This window comes from Pleurodeles waltl, chromosome 12 (assembly GCF_031143425.1).
Source record: "Pleurodeles waltl isolate 20211129_DDA chromosome 12, aPleWal1.hap1.20221129, whole genome shotgun sequence".
Lineage (NCBI taxonomy): Eukaryota > Metazoa > Chordata > Amphibia > Caudata > Salamandridae > Pleurodeles > Pleurodeles waltl.
The window spans coordinates 126,690,187-126,705,401 of NC_090451.1; the positions used below are offsets into that span (position 1 = coordinate 126,690,187).

General features: G+C 43.7%; 1 non-coding gene across 1 annotated transcript; it reads left to right on the forward strand.

The window, feature by feature from the left end:
- The first annotated feature begins 11,443 nt into the window (after positions 1-11,443).
- Positions 11,444-11,525, forward strand: TRNAL-UAG (transfer RNA leucine (anticodon UAG)). Its single transcript has one exon. It is a non-coding gene; the product is annotated as a tRNA-Leu (tRNA).
- Positions 11,526-15,215: the final 3,690 nt, after the last annotated feature.

The following is a 15,215-nucleotide window of genomic DNA, read 5'->3' on the forward strand; positions in this document are numbered from 1 at the left end:
CTGGTTGTATCACGTTAGATTGTAGCAAGCAATGTCATTTATTACCCTTTCAATCGACAGAGTCCATAAAACTTTTCTTTTCTATTGGTATCTCTTCTTCTTCGTTATCGAGACTAAGAGATACAAATTCGTCAGTCCAATCGTCATTGACTGCATATGCCCATTCTGGACCGGAATATCTCCTGTTTGGTATCCTTTTCCTTTTCAATTTTGCTTCTCTTTTCGATTCTGCCTCACTGGTACTTTCCTCTTTGGCCAAGTCTTTTCCTTCACTTGAGGTTGGTACCACGACAGACACTTCCTTTCTTTTCTCTTTCACTTTTGGCCTTTCTCCGTCGTTCAAATTTTCTCTAGTTCTTTGTTTTATTGGTGATATACTTAGTCTCCTCTTTGCACCGTGTCCATTTGATGGACCTGCGATCTTTTCTGTGGAAGCTTGAACTGTTCCGTTCTGTTCTGCCTTGTCCCCTCCTTCTGGGGAATCAATCACGTTCTCTTTTTCTTTTTCTGTATCGTCTGCTTCTGGGAAAGCCCTCCTCTGATCAGGCTCTCCTGCCTTTTCACCTCTTTCGAGCCCTTCGTCACCGTTACTTTCGTCAGGCTCTTTATCACTTTCAGCTGCTTCAGGCTCTTTGTCACCTTCAGCTGCTTCAGGCTCTTTGCTACCCTCAGCTGCTTCAGGCTCTTTGTCACCTTCAGCTGCTTCGTCGCTGTCTGAGGTTTCTCCTTGGTCTTCCCCAAGTGAGTCTGTTGCTTCGTCCTCAGAGAATATTTCTCTCTCTCCCGTTTCTGCCTGTTCGCTTTCAGTTCGGTTTTGCTCTGTCTCAGCGCTCAGCACTGTTTTATCAGGCACTGGCAGTTTCAGCGCTTCAACTTCCTCATCTGTGGGACACAACACTTTCTTTGTGTGACTGGTGTGAATCCAGTTGGGAACTCCCGCACACTTCACAGCGGTAGTTGTCGTCAGGATCACTTGGAAAGGGCCTTTCCAACGGGGTTCCAAACACGACTTCCTCACGTGCTTCTTTACTACGACCCAGTCACCTGCTTTCAGTGTGTGTCCTGGACCTTGGATCGGTGGCAAGGTGGTCGCTTCCACCTGGTGAGAGAAAGAGCGAACCACGTCAGCCAGACCTTTGCAGTAGTCTAACACCATATCATCTGTAATATTCAAAAGCGCGTTTGCGGGAACTGCAGGAAGTCTCATAGCCCAGCCCATGAGAATTTCGTGCGGGGACAATCCAGTCTTTCTGTCAGGGGTGTTTCTCATTGACATTAACACCAAAGGCAATGCGTCAGGCCATTTCAAATTTGTCGATGCACATATTTTCGCCATTCTTGATTTCAGTGTACCATTCATCTGCTCCACCAGTCCTGAGGCTTCAGGGCGATAGCTACAATGCAGTTTTTGCTCAATGTTCAGCGCCTCGCAAAGTAACTTTATCACCTCGTTATTGAAGTGACTTCCTCTATCTGATTCTAAAGAGATCGGGAATCCGAAACGTGGTATTAACTCCCTCAACAATAGTTTTGCAACTGTAAGGCTGTCATTTCTACGTGTGGGGTATGCTTCATTCCAGTGACTAAAAATGCACACAATCACCAACACATACTTCAGACCTCCATGCACAGGCATCTCAATGAAGTCCATCTGCATCCTACTAAACGGGCCACTTGCCCTGCCAATGTGGCTCGCATTCACAACCGTTCCCTTCCCTGGGTTCATCTGCTGGCAAATGACACATCGATGGCAAACTGCTTCTGCAGCTTGACGGAATCTGGGGTTAAACCAATCAGTTTTGAACACTCTTATCATGGCATCTCTCCCTAGGTGGGCCTGCCCATGATAGAACCGCGCTAGCTGCGATAAGAGACTATTTGGCAAAACAAATTTTCCCTCATTTGAAACCCATAACTCATCTGGTCTCTTTATACATTGTGATTTAATCCAGGAATCTCTTTCGTCCTCCCTGACGTTATTCTGTAATGCTTTTAGTTCATCTATTGTATCTACGACCTTCAAGGCAAATGCTTCAGCTGGTTCGAGTTCTGGTTCACTTATCGAATTCCATTCATCTCTGAGTAATATACAGTTCAAGGCACAAAATCGTTGCGACTTGATACGCATATGCATTTCCCAGAGAGACATAGTCCTGTCCTTTTGTATGAGCACTACACTTTACCACTGCAACTTCAGCTGGCATTTGAATGGTGTGTAACAATTCCCTTATTCTCTCCCCGTTTTTCACTGGGGATCCTGAAGAAGTCAGGAAACCTCTCTGTGACCATAGTTGGCCAAAGTCATGCACAATTCCGAACCCGTACTGACTATCAGTGTAAATGGTGACTTTCATCAATGCAGACAGTTGGCATGCTCTTGTAAGGGCTACAAGTTCTGCTACTTGTTCAGAATAGACTCCTTGGAGCCAAGATGCTTCCAAGACACCTGTTACAGTACATACAGCATATCCTGCTTTCAAAATTCCCATCCCATCTCTTAGACATGAACCATCAACAAAAACAATTTGGTCATTTTCATCAAGCTTAGTATCCTTAATGTCAGGTCGAGGTTTTGTGCAAAATTCAGTCACCTGAAGGCAGTCATGCTCGACGTCTTCAGCGTTCTCAATTTCAGCATTTTCACCAGGAAGCAAGGTTGCTGGATTCAACGTAGTGCACCTTTTCAGCTGCACATTCGGTGAGCCCAGAATTATCGTTTCATACCTTGTGAGTCTTGCTCCAGTCATGTGTTGCGTTCGGGAACGGGTCAAAAGTATCTCAACTGAGTGAGGGACCATGACTGTTACTGGGTGTCCCATCACTATTCCTTCACTCTGAGTGAGGCTGATACCAACTGCTGCTACGGCGCGCAAACACCCAGGCAGTGCTGCTGCGACCGGATCCAAAGTAGCTGAAAAATACGCTACTGGTCTGTTTATGCCACCATGGGCTTGAGTCAAGACAGACAAAGAACATGCATCACGTTCATGACAAAACAATGTGAAAGGCTTTGTGTAATCAGGCATACCTAAAGCTGGGGCCCTGCACATGCATTCTTTCAATTCAATAAAAGCATCCATCTCATCTCCTTTCAGCTCAATTTCATCCAAAGCATCCTTCTGGGTCAGTTTCAGTAAAGGCTTTGCTAGAGTTGAGAAGTTGGGAATCCACTGGCGACAGTAGCTCACCATCCCCAAAAACTTCCTCACCTCCCTCCTTGTCTTTGGTGGACTCATTTGAAGTACACTTGTTATTCTTTCCTTCATTATTCTCCGTGACCCTTTCTCTATCTGGTGACCCAAGTATTTCACTTTCTTCTGACAGAACTGCAACTTGGAAGGAGACACCTTGTGTCCATTCCTTCCCAAATGGTTCAACAGAGCAATGGTGTCGGCTGTGCAGCCACTTTCTGTCTTAGATGCGATCAGTAAGTCATCGATGTACTGTACTAGGGTTGACTCGAATGGTAATTCTAATGCTTCCAAGTCCTTCTTTGGAATCTGGTTGAATATTGACGGTGACTCAGAAAACCCTTGAGGAATTCGACACCAACTGTAAACTCTGTCTAAGAATTTGAAACAAAAGAGAAATTGGCTATCCTCATGAAGAGGCACCGAGAAGAATGCTTGTGACAAGTCGATGACTGAGAACCACTCAGCATCGCAAGGGACTTGAAACATTATCACAGCTGGATTTGGCACGACAGGGCAGCATTTAATTATGATGTCATTTATTTTCCTCAAGTCCTGCACTATTCGGACCTTTCCACTCGGCTTTATTAGTCCCATGATTGGTGAATTACATGGACTGCTTAACACTTCTTTCAGTACTCCCTGCTTTACAAATTCGTCAATGAGTTGGGCAACTTTCATGAGGGTATCTTGTGCCATGTGGTATTGTGGGGTCTGGGGAAAGATTGCATTGGGCTTTACAGTCACTTTCACTGGTTCCACTCCTTTCATCAATCCCACCTCTTTCCCTGTCATATCCCACACTTCCTTTCCGACTGTTTCCCGTAATTCAGCTGGAATATCTTCTTCAGTTATCATCGGGAAAAGACAAATCAGAGGATACTCTTCATCGACAGTTTCCATCTCATCCCCCTCTACACTGTCCTCTTCTTCCCCATCACTGCTCGTCTGAATTTTAATTCCCTCGTTCGAACACATAATCGAACATCCCAATTTGCACAATAGGTCTCTCCCTAACAGTGCTATCGGGCTTGAGTCACATACCACAAATTTATGTAACCCTTGATAGTTACCGATGCTGACTGGTACTGGATCTGTGATTGGGTTTGTCAGGTGCCTGTTTGCTACTCCCACCACTTGAACTGTTCTCCCTGAGAGTGGCAAATTTGGTACTTCAATGCTCTTAACAGTTGAACGTGTGGCTCCTGTGTCAACCAAGAATGAGACACGATGACCCATTACTCTTCCCTCTACATATGGACCCTTTTGATCAACTTCCAAGGATGCTGCAAGCACACAATCTCCCTCCTCTCCTGAACTTTCACTCTCCCATACATTGTTTATTCCACTCTCACTGTGTAATGGGAACTGTTGTACGGTGCCATTTCTATTCATTACCTGACCCGAGACCTGTGGAGGAACCATCACTTGCTGCTGACTCATTGGTGCCAAAGGTATTTGCATTTGCTGATTAGGTACCATGGGAAACTGCTGTTGCATTGGCTGCATTTGCGTCATCTGCATACAGGGCATCTGCATCTGCTGCGGCTGCATAGGTTGTAATCCCTGCAACTGATTTATGGTCTGAAAATTTGGGTTTGGACCTCTCATTTTAGGTCCCCTCATTGTCTGAAATGCATTGACATCATTGTTTTGCTGACCAACACCTGCACCTTCCTGCACCACCCTCGGGCACTCGCGTTTCCAATGTCCGACAATTCCGCACACGTGACACGGCATCACCTTTTTTAATGCCTGCACACCATTCGGAGTCACAACAGTGTTCAAATCCGGACCATTATTTCCAAAACCTCCTCTGCCTCTGCCTCTCGCCTGTGGCTGAAACATCATATTTCCCTGCAACTGCGGCTGCGGTTGCGGTACCTGCTGTTGGAACCCTTGCAACCCTTGCAAACCTTGCAGACCTGTCTGAGCTGCTTTAAGTTGCATCATCATCACTTTCTCTTTCAACTTTTTCTGTTTCACTTCAATTTCGTCGCTACAGTATTTCGCATAATTCAACACCTCATCAATAGGTTTCGACTGCCAACAAATCAAATGCGACTTTATCATCTGACTTATCTCTGGTCTCAGCCCTTCCACAAATCTAAATACAAAATGAAGCATGTCCTTCGCCTCTATTGTTTCCGTGCCACTGTAGTTCTTAAACGCCTTCAACAACCTCTCATAGTAGCTATGAATCGACTCTTTAGCCTCTTGGGCAGTTCGATCAATCTTCTGCCAATCCACATTTTTCGCGGCAACCTTCGTTTTCAAATGCTCAATCACCTTATAGTACAAGCTCATCACCCTAGGTGATGGTGCACCCGTATCCCTGTCTCTCTCCGGTTCACTTGTCGGCCAACCTACAGCTCTTTTGCAATCCTCCCACAAATCTGCCGGAACCACAATCTCAAAGAGAGTGTTCAGGTCTTCCCAGAGACATTTTGCAAGCTTCACAAACCTATCAGTCTGTTGATACCATTCAATCGGTTTCTCTCTCAGTTTGGGAAAATCATCCGTGAAAGACTGAATGTCACTTCTGTGCCATGGTACATGTATTAATTTTCCCCCTGCTGTCTCCCTCATTGGAAACATGGTTACTGCATCGCTACTCTGCGGTCTTTTCTCGTTGAGCTCTGGGACACTGTCTTTCCTCTTCTCCTTTCTCTTTACCCATCTGCTTTCCCATTTGTCTAAGCACCTCCACACTTGTGCACTCTGCAGCAATTCTCTAAGGTGCGCCTTCATGCCTGCTGACCTCATGTGTTCAAAATCTGTGGTCCCAAAATCCAATCTGTAGCTCCTGCTCAAGTGTTTCATCTTGTCTATCTCCACCCCGTTCTTGTCAGCTATTTCTTGCAACCTTCTATGTACCTTGTCCACTTCTCTCGTAATCCTGGGACATAGATACCTCAGCTCTTCTTCCGAGTAGGACTCTAACCTATTGACACCCATAGTCCCTTCCACCAATTCTTGTGCTTCCATGCTCAACCTGACCCTATTCAGATATTCTTCTCCCTTCCCACTGGCTGAGCTTTGTGTGGAATTCAGACTGTTGAACCACTGTGTCAGCTGTTGCGCGTTCAACCCCATCAGTGTAGCATTCACATCGACTGCCATTGATGGTTGCGGCAGCTTTTCAGTATTCGATGACAACGGTATCACCAGTGGGGGACTCGACCTCACCAGTGTTGACTGAGCACATATGGGACTAAACTCCATCAAGGACCCAGATCCAGTTGGCAAAGCCACTATCGGAGTTGTCTCTGGAGTGTTTTGAATGCACCTCCTTTCCATCCCGCTCTGCACCATTGATCCTTGACTGCTCATACCTGAATTAGGCTGAATGTACAAAGGTACCGGTGGACCTACAGTAATGGGTAGGGATATCGCATCTGCGTTCTGTCCATTCCCCATGTTCTGAGACATGTTCATTCCCACACTATGGGTCATCATTGCCGGCATGCCCATCTGACTCCCCGTCATCTGAGCATGTGCGTTTCCCCCCTGCATCTGCTCTTGAGGCATCAGAAACTGGGTTGATTCAGCTTGTGCCAATGTTGGGTTGTGACCATTCTGTACTCCCATTACAGTCGGGTCTAGAACCATTCCCGTACTGTTGTCACTGCTGTAGTACCTTGGGACCTGCGGCTGATAATTTTCTGCTGGTTTCAATATGGGCACATCTGGATATATTCTCCTCACCTGCGGTATCTGCGGGGTGAACAGTAAACTCGGGTCCTTAGATCCCGATGATGCTCCTGAACTCTGAGTTTCACTGTTCTGTACCGGTGCCGGAGGGGCAGAACTGGTACTTGGACCTTGTCCACTCTCTGCATAAGGTGGTGGACGGTCGTTCAGCAACTGCATGATTAACTCCTCATCCTCTAACTCCTCTTCTCTTCTCAACTTTTCCTCGTCCTCTCTATCCTTGGAACACCTCCTGTTTGTCTTACAGGTAGCTTTCTTACCTGTCTCCTCTTCTTCCTTAGTAATTGCGGGAAACAATTTTATCCCCTGCAATACATCTGACCTCCACACCTTCTGTGCATTATCCCACCTAGCGTCCGCTAGTGTCTTTTCTACCTTCCTTATCCTGGTCTCGAACTTATTTTGCTGTTGCTGTCTAGCCATCAGTTCCCAAATTGCTAGAGCCTCAAACTGTGCTGGCCTTGGAGGTACCTTCATGTCGTACATCGCGAATCTCAAATTCTCTAGGAACCTTATATTGAATGTCCCATGAATCGGGAACGCTACACTCCCATGTTTCTCTGTCAGCTTGTGCCATTGCTTTAGCCAAAGGCACGGAGCTACCCCTTTTTCCTCCATTACAATGTAAGCTGGTGTACCTTCGGGTGGCGTCTCCTCTCCTATGCTCGCTTTAATGTAAGACTCCCCCTTCATCGCACTCTTTAATGCTTTAAAAAATTTCATTTTCTCGTCTTTCTATTTCACAAAGTTTGTAATCAATAAGTGACTTTAATTCCCGGAATACTCTTCGCTTGCCTTTCCCCTTCCAATCGAGCCCCACGGACTGCGTCCAATCCGTGCGCGACCCTTCTCTTCAACCAACCTATCCTAGCGCGGCTCCTAGTGACGTCACACTCACACACACTGCGGCTGACAAAGCCTCGCGGCTAATCCTCCTTCACTCAGCTCCTCTCATAACAACTTCTGGCATATATCGCGAGCTACAAAAAAAAAATAGTAATAATAAAACAGATCTGTCGGTTTACTACAGGAAGGGTAACACAATCGCTTCAGGACCTTAGGGATTTTTCACTAGCCTCAGCAGTTATTCCATCTTTCTCGGTCCCCACTTTCGCAAGCAAATCTGACCCGCAGACTGCTCTCAACTTGTCAATGATCTATTCTAGTGCACTTAGAATTTTGTCAAAGCCCGAAGTCGAAGTTTTCTTTCACTCCCTTAACACACGTACCGACTCGTCGACCACGCCCGATCAACCTACTAAACCGACCAGACCACAACATAAAACAAGTGTCTCATACACTTTTCAACATACTCCGGAGTCTCTTGACCTCGCAGGGCCCGTCTCAACAACAACAACCACGTGGACCTTTTTCTGCACAAAGCGCCACATGCACATGAAGTTCGACGACTTCCCTACTCTCACACTCGGAGTCGCACCTCCGCTATTTCTATGAAGTTCGACGACTTCCCTACTTCTACACTCGGAGTCGCACCTCCGCTATTCTCTAAAATCCTCGCAACCATTTCAAACAATCTGCGGCAATAAGCTGTGCAAGCGCAAAACCCTAATTTCACTCATACCGTCACCAGTACCGCCAACGCTGATCTCACACCTCCATTCTCTCCATTCGCAAGCTCCGAGATCCCTGGAAAGTCGCGGTGGACCTAGCCCATCATCATTTTCTCAATCTGTTTTACCCAAGAAAAAATCTAATTCAACTTCTCGAGTGGGATCTCAAAAGTCGAGACCGTTAATTTAACACCATGTATGTCTCTAGTGGAGTCCCAAAAGTCTAAACCGTTAATTCAACACCATGTATGTCTTGAGTGGGGGTCCCAAAAGTCTAAACTGTTAATTCAACACCATGTATGTCTCGAGTGGGGGTCCCAAAAGTCTAAACCGTTAATTCAACACCATGTATGTCTCGAGTGGGGGTCCCAAAAGTCTAAACCGTCCTCTGCTACCATCTACTGATAGAGCGTTCCGTACTAATAATTTACCTGTACTTGGACGCTCTTTAGGCCGATGAATCTTTTGGCTAAGTGGGGCTCTCTTCACCCGAGACCAGTCAATTTAATCAAATCAATAATCAATAACGAACATAAGCAATGCCCTGATCAACATAACACTTAACAATTAATCCAGAATACATTTCGGCGAACCCTGACCTTTCAGTCAGGAATAACCACACCAGTTTATTCAAAGTTAGTGAATTTATTTCCCTATATTAACAAAGCTAGCACAATATAGATGTGTCTCAACACCAAATGATAAATGTAAATGAACATTAATAGCTGTCCATAATGGCGAAACAGGTGCAATCTATGCAGCATTTGAATAACAAGGCATTCGATAATAGCAATGCAAATCACTAATACTATAATCTGTAATGAGCTTATTGCATACATTTAGTCAGCATAACAAGATCTCAAATTGCATTGTGCAACAAAAGGAATCCTCATCTAACCTCAAATTAGCATCGGCATGTGGGACTTCATGCAAAACAATTTAGCAACATAAATTTGGAAAACTCCTAGCTAGGGCTCTTGTCAAAATCAGCAGTTGGTTACCTAAAAGAAACACAATGCAATTGTACAATTTCCTTTCATATTTACCAATTACAATCAGCATTCAAGGAAGTCTTCGTCTCACAGGTACCGTTTCTCGATCAGCATGGGACGGGGCAAAGGGACAGGGGTGGACGGGGCAGTTGCCTCACGGCGGCAAGATAAAACTACTACTTCATGCAAAGGGCATTTCAAAGTTAAAGTCTCTAGGGCAAGAATCATTTAAAGTCTCTTTCTCTCGATTAGAGAAAGCATCAAAGTCTCTTTCAAAATGGCGTCGCAGCAAGGTGGGCCATAATAGCTGCAAAGTCTACAAAATGGCGGGTATCGGGCTGGTAATGGCTATTTTCTTCTCGTGCACCTGGTTTAAATAGACAACAGTTCAAATCCAGTAGGGTCTTCCATTGGAGGGTTCATAGGTTGGCTTCAAATTGTCCAATCAAAAACAACAGTTCTCAAGCTTTTACTTAAGCATACATTATCCTTGGAGACGGGTACGCAAGTTGCAACATTTCATACCAATTAACTCACTTTCAGAGCTTCCATTGTCCGCACCTGCAGATTGACCTTGGAGCAAAGAGAAAAATGCCAGGCTGGCACGAAACCTTAAGATAAGCATGTGAACGATCTCAGTGGAAAAGTACAGCTTCAAGCAAAAATACACGTTTATTAGCACATTGGAAAAACACGAGCATCTAAATCGTGAGACCAGACAACTAGGCCAAAGCCTCCACTAAAGTTATGCTAAGCTAAAACATTTCAAACAAGCAAATCATAGCACACGTTTACCATTATGTCGGATTAGTGCACTTCTAATACATCACGTTATATAAAGCACGCTTATAAATGTTGACAAACTACTCTGAGGACACATTTTGTCCCCGTACAATCTTTATTAGTTCGGTTAAAGTCACACATGATTATTTCACACTACGTTTATGCGCTAATAAATGTAAAACCTTCATTTCACCTTCATCAGGGAGGCAATACCTCAAACGTTATTACTGGGGTAGGGGAGCTTGCAATTCGGAGTAATGAAAATTATCACAAAGCAATCAAGTAATTCCACATCAAAATAACAAGCGTGCGGGCTGACAACCATGCTCTCAGCATCAACGAGCGCAGAGTGAAGTGAATTTTACCATCCTCTGTGCATTTTTATTGCGAGGCTCATTTACATTTGACTTGGCGCGCAGAACGAGTGAGAAACCGGTCAATAGAAAGAAAAATCATCTATTTAAAAAGTTTAGTTTCACGTGGGCCTGTTGTGCTTACTTCTTTCAGAATAGCTTTTGAACCTCTGTCCTGTGTGTGTCTGTGACTGTCACGTGAAAGGCAGTCAGAGCATCCAGGTGGGCCCCATGTCACCTGGGGCACCGCCCACCAGTGCTGGAGTTTTAAACAGCACCCGGTTGCATTTTGGGACTTGTGCCTTTTCAATGTGAGCTCAAAGACCGGGAAGTGTGGAATTCTGTTGGCTAAAAAATATTAACAGCGGAATGTGAATAGGCCACACAAGACATGACGTCACTGGAAAGCTAAAGAGTATGTTGGGGAGACTGGGTGCGGCAATAGGGCTGATGTCATAAATACGTGCAGCTCCTCGGTAATTTTTGAATGAACTGCTCATTCATTAGATCCCACCCTAAGAAATGACCCCACCATTATGAACACTTGTTTCATTAGAAAATGATGGAGTCACGTTGCCTATGTAGAGCAGGTGCTTATACCTTGGTTGGAAGTCATTGCTCGGAGAGTGTTGTCTTTTAAGGTGATTGCACTAGGTCCGAGCAGGTAGGAGAAGACTTGTGCAGTGACTGAGTAAGAGAGATAACCTTCAATTACCACATCACCCTCCCGACATTTTAATCATGTCTTTTAAACTGTTTATCGACTCGACTTTCCACACTAAGTGCGTAGACGCAGGGTTTCGGTGCTCATGAAGTGCACAGACACCCAGAGAGCAGCAGGTAGCGTGGCCGAGCGGTCTAAGGCGCTGGGTTTAGGCTCCAGTCTCTTTGGAGGCTTGGGTTCGAATCCCACCGCTGCCAGGGATGGATTTTAACAGATCTTAATGACGCAACTCCCTCCTGCCCCTTCAATTTGCATACACAGTGACTCTACCAATAGGTCCCAAATATTAATACTCTTTTACAGTCTCCTTCTAAGTAAACTCCTAAACCGTGGACTCCAAGAAATCGGCTGATTGGCGCTGCTGTTGTTTTGCTTCATTCTGCTTAGATCACCTTCAAATGGAAGGTTTAACAAATCATTTGTTCTCCCCACGCGGTCACCCGCTCTTCTCTCTGCAAAATAAAATCGAACCTCTGTTAAATAAAGATTTAAAGTAAATTATCTATCTTCCCAAATAAAGTTGGTAAATGTGTTCTTCACAGTTATTTTAAAAATCAGGTTTAAAATAAACAAGTGGGGTAGTCAGCAGGATTCAAACCTGTGCAAGGAACCCCCAAAGGATTTCAAGCCCATCACCTTAACCACTCGGCCATAACTACCAGCTCTTATTGAGCTATACCGAAACTTTATATCACAACAAAATTGTGCAAAATGGCCGTGCATACCTATATATAACTCCATTTAGTAGGATCTCTAACTTTGTGCAAAGGGCACATTGCTATGTTTCTGTCTAAGCTTTGCTTTAGGTCTGAGGTCTTAAGAACCAAAGCAGGCTCCACGCACACTTGTCGGCACAAAAAAACAAGCATTTGCAATGCGAAAGGTCTCACATTTGTGAGAGTTAGAGCTATTGGCGTTGCAAATGACAATGTCTTTTACCTAGGTTTTGGTTTTCTTTGGGAAAATTTGATGTGTCCACGTTGTGTTTTTGGGCACTTCCTGTCGCGGGTGATAGAGCGTTCCGTACTAATAATTTACCTGTATTTGGACGCTATTTAGGCCGATGAATCTTTTGGCTAAGTGGGACTCTCTTCACTCGAGATCAGTCAATTTAATGTAATCAATAACGAACATAAGCAATACCCTGATCAACATAACACTTAACAATTAATCCAGAATACATTTCGGCGAACCATGACCTTTCGGTCATGAATAACCACACCAGTTTATTCAAAGTTAATGAATTTATTTCCCTATATTAACAAAGCTAGCACAATATAGATGTGTCTCAACACCAAATGATAAACGTAAATGAACATTAATAGCTGTCCATAACGGCGGAAAAGATGCAATCTATGCAGCATTTGAATAACAAGGCATTCGATAATAGCAATGCAAATCACTAAAACTATAATCTGTAATGAGCTAATTGCATACATTGGTCAGCACAACAAGGTCTCAAATTGCATCGTGCAACAAAAGGAATCCTCATCTAACCTCAAATTAGCATCGGCATGTGGGACTTCATGCAAAAACAATTTTAGCAACATCAATTTGGAAAACTGCTAACTAGGGATCTTATCAAAAATCAGCAGTTGGTTACCTAAAAGAAACACAATGCAATTGTACAATGTCCTTTCATATTTACCAATTACAATCAGCATTCAAGGAAGTCTTTGTCTCACAGGTACCGTTTCTCGATCAGCATGGGACGGGGCCAAGGGGCAAGGTGGACGGGATAATTGCCTCACGGTGGCAAGATAAAACTACTACTTCATGCAAAGGGATCAAAGTTAAAGTCTCTAGGGCAAGAATCATTTAAAGTCTCTTTCTCTCGATTAGAGAAAGCATCAGAGTCTCTTTCAAAATGGCGTCGCAACAAGGTGGGCCATAATAGCTGCAATGTCCTGCAAAATGGCGGGTATCGGGCTGGTAATGGCTGCAATGGCTGGTAATGGCTACTTTCTTCTCGTGCACCTGGTTTTTATAGACAACAGTTCAAATCCAGTAGGGTCTTCCATTGGAGGGTTCATAGGTTGGCTTCAAATTGTCCAATCAAAAACAACAGTTCTCAAGCTTTTACTTAAGCATACATTATCCTTGGAGACGGGTACGTAAGTTGCAACATTTTATACCAATTAACTCACTTTCAGAGCTTCCATTGTCCGCACCTGCAGATTGACCTTGGAGCAAAGAGAAAAATGCCAGGCTGGCACGAAACTTTAAGATAAGCATGTGAACGATCTCAGTGGAAAAGTACAGCTTCAAGCAGAAATACACGTTTATTAGCACATTGGAAAAACACGAGCATCTAAACCGTGAGACCAGGCAACTAGGCCAAAGCCTCCACTAAAGTTATGCTAAGCTAAAACATTTCAAACAAGCAAATCGTGGTATACGTTTACGTCGGATTAGTGCACTTCTAATACATTACGTTATATAAAGCACGCTTATAAATGTTGGCAAACTACTCTAAGGGCACATTTGTCCCCGTACAATCTTTATTAGTTCGGTTAAAGTCACACTTGATTATTGCAATACTACGTTTAAGCGCTAATAAATGTAAAACCTTCATTTCTGCGTCATCAATCCCTCCTCTGATGACTACTTGTCATCACACAAAACTATTCCCACAAATTTTATTCCATTAAAATTCTGTCAGTTCTCTTTTCCTTTTAGTTCCCCTAGTTCTTGCTTTATATTCTTCTGCCATTCTTTTCATCATTTTCTCTTCCTTCCTTCTTTTAATTCTTTCCATAATCATTATTATTCCCCTTTTTATTCCCCAAATTCCAAATATACAAATCAGTACTATTAATATTCCCTGTATTATTTTTAGTAATATTCCATTCCAAATGCCACCAAGCCAATTTCCCACTGAAGCAAGTCCTTTTCCAACCTTCTCCCACACTCCTGGTTCTTTCAATTCCTTCAAATCTGCACTCTCTTTTGTTAGATTAGCAAGCATAGTTTTAATTTTCACACTGTTGTCTGGAATATACGTGGAACAGTGGCGCGCACCAAGCATTTTGCAAACGCCGCCATCCTTTGCTAAAAGAATGTCTAAGGCAAGCTTATTTTGAAGAGTCATAGCTCTTTCCGCTGCAAGTTCAGCATCTATCAGGATTATAGCACCTGAAAACTTTGTCAACATGTTATCCACTATAGTAGAAAACTTTCTTATTTTGATGGAATTCAACACAACTCCCAATGAAGGAATCATGGCTCCAAATATATCTCCTACCACAGCAGCTGGGGTCTCTCTTTTTTGGATACGATGGGATCCAGATGTCTTTTAAATCATCGATAGGTCATCCAGCTGATAAACCTTTGGGAACACTATACCCAAATAACATCTTCCCCACCATCCTTTCGGAAGACGATAATAGGCATTATACCCACAAATGTAATATACACTTGGTATGACAGGGTCAAGTCCATTCATCATGAATGTCCATTTGGCCTTAAAGATAAACGTATGTTTACACTCACTCGCTCCTACGAAAATGTTATCATAATAAGATTCACCTCGATATATACAAAATTTCCCTACATGCCAAGCATCTAAAGCTATTCTCCCTTGTGTTTTTATTGCGGCAAAATCATAATGATCTACTGAAGTCCTCTTACTTAGCTCCTTTTCTAATTTCGCATTCATTTGTGCCCTTCTATCATCTGTGCGATCTAAAAAGCTTATTTCTACTGCAGAAAGCGAGCAGGTAAGGTTTTCCCTATGAGCGTGAGCCGTTTCAAAAGGTTGCATTGGCTAGAAAAAGTCCCTCATTATTTTAGCATCCCAATCTTTAGCAATCTGGCTTAGCTGCGCTATTATAGGAACATATGCAAAGGTAACATCATAATTTGAGTAAAAATACTGTATGTTGGTT